The following is a 2,654-nucleotide window of genomic DNA, read 5'->3' on the forward strand; positions in this document are numbered from 1 at the left end:
TGTGTGTGTGTGTGTGTGTGTGTGTGTGTTTCGCTGTAATTAATTAGCGGGTAGCGAGCTGCGGAAGTTTCAGGCTTTTGTTTTCACGTACAGTGAAATGCCTTTCTTGCTTGCTCTTTCCTAACAATGCAGTAATCAATATCAGTACTACTATAAAAAAAAGTAAAAAGTAAAAGAAGAACAAAAATACACGAGAAATAGAAATAAGAACAAGAAAAAGTACAGTAAGCAAAGTACAGTATATACAGGGTCAGTGCCAATACCATATTTACAATATGCTGGGATACTGGAATGATAGGATTAAATATGTATAGGGCTAAAGTGACTTGGCATCAGGATAAATTAAAAGGAGCAGCAGCAGCTTATAAAATGATTGTGTGTGTTTGTGTGTTTGTGTGTTGTGTAAGTTTGAGTGAGTGAGTGAGTGAGTGTGTGTGTGTGTGTGTGTGTGTGTGTGTGTGTGTGTGTGTGTGTGTGTGTGTGTGTGTGTGTGTGTGTGTGTGTGTGTGTGTGTGTGTGTAAGTTTGAGTGAGTGAGTGAGTGAGTGAGTGAGTGAGTGAGTGAGTGAGTGAGTGAGTGTGTGTGTGTGTGTGTGTGTGTAAGTTTGAGTGAGTGTGTAGACCCTTATGAAAAAACCACATGAATTTAATGTGATCACATGTAGTGTTCCAAAAACACATGTTGTCATGTGATCTTATTAGGAGTTAATGTGATAACATGTGACAACATGTAAAGCAACATGTGATAACATGAAACTACACATGTGAAATTATGTGTTTTTTCAGTAAGGGGAGTGTGAATAGAGTGAGTGTGTAAGTGTGCATAGAGACAGTGCAAAAATTCAAACAGAAGGGTCAATGCAGGTAGTCCGTGTAGCCCTTTTATTAGCTATTTAGCAATCTTATGGCTAGGGGATAGAAGCTGTTCAGGATTGGGGATAGAAGCTGTTCAGGAGCTTGTTGATGTCAGACTTGCTCCAGTACCGCTTGCCTTGCGGAAGCAGAGAAAACAGTCTATGGCTTGGGTGGCTGGAGTCTTTAATAATTTTCCTGGCCTTCCTGTGCTTCCGGGCGCATATTGTTTTGCAGAGAGAGAACATCCCAATGGGCACAACTGGTTGAATTAATGTTGTTTTAGCGTAATTTGTCAAGGTATTTTGATTTGAAATTTCAACCACAGGATTATGTCATCATGGTAACCAAATGTCTAAATAGACAAACCTTGTATAACATATGTTGAATATGTACAATGTGCCCTTCAGTAAGGCTCTTAACCCTAGTTGTTCTGGATAAGAGTGCCTGCTAAATGACTTAAATGTAAATATAGCATTTGCAAAGTCATCATTCAACACAAAATTAAACAAAAAATAAATCATAAAATAGGCCTAGGTTTTCAAGCTCTGGTTGATTTCAAAAGTAATGATATTTAGTGATATTGAATTGTGTTTGGTTGTCAACACAACCAAACATCAACATTTGAAGACAAATTCCCAGTCAATACAGCAATTAACGGATATAGAAATTGCTAAAGTCTCCTATTGACATTATCAAAGTGGGTGGTTATGAATGGTTATTTAAGAAAATGTATGATTATTGCTGTGTTGCCTTTACAGTTTGCTTTCATGTGTCAAATGACAGTACCTGATTTTCTCTGCCATCTGATTGGGAGTTCCATGGTATAACCACCGCGCCTCACGCTATTTGTCCTAAACATATGAGCTCACCATTGTTGCGCTTTGGGCTGCAGGTGACATTGAACAGTCACAGGGGACTGGGTGGCGCGTGGGACAGGGTTGCACAGGAGAGAGGCTCGGGCGCGTCCTCTTACTGTGAAAATAAATAATATTGGTATACCCCATAGTAGAGTGGAAAGAAACAGAAGTGTTTTCAACAATATCACTCAATTACGCGGGAGCATGAAATATATGAAGAGGGGGGTGGCGATTTTGCTTGTTGGCCTAGACCTACTGTAAAGGGATGACACATTTGCAAATGACTGTAAACTATTTAAAAAATAGAGAACAAAGCTCCTGTAAAACGTTTCTCTCCTCACCAGCTCGCTCTGCAGCCGGACCCCATGTAAATATTTCAGCGCCTATTCCATCAGCCTCGCGAGGCGTAAAGGTGTTATTATAACGTCACGGGGATTTACGGTGTGAGCCTGCACGCGAGTTCATTCCTGACAAGGGAGTGTCACAGGTAAGTTAGTGACAGCTATGTTTAGGGGGAGAGTCAGAGTTGAGAGAGGGTATATTCATATAAGGTGTACAAGTACATGTAACTGCCTAAATAATGGGAAAACTTGAGTAAATGAGGGATACAAAATATATTGAAATCAGGTACTTCCACACAGGTTTGGTTCCTGAGTTAATTTATCACATAACCCTATTAGCACTATTTTGGCTACCATGGCTATGCCCCCATAAAATGACAATGCCCCCATCCACAGGGCACAAGTGGTCACTGAATGGTTTGATGAGCATGAAAACAATGTAAACCATAAGCCATGGCCTCTCAGTCACCAGATCTCCACCCAATTCAACACTTGTGGCCAGCCCATTATCAGCCTGAAAACATCATTCAGGCACATTTTTGCAAAAAAAGGTCAAATGTCACAGTAGCCGATACATTGCAGTCAATGGGAAAAGATGAGTG

This window comes from Oncorhynchus tshawytscha, linkage group LG26 (genome assembly GCF_018296145.1).
Source record: "Oncorhynchus tshawytscha isolate Ot180627B linkage group LG26, Otsh_v2.0, whole genome shotgun sequence".
NCBI lineage: Eukaryota > Metazoa > Chordata > Actinopteri > Salmoniformes > Salmonidae > Oncorhynchus > Oncorhynchus tshawytscha.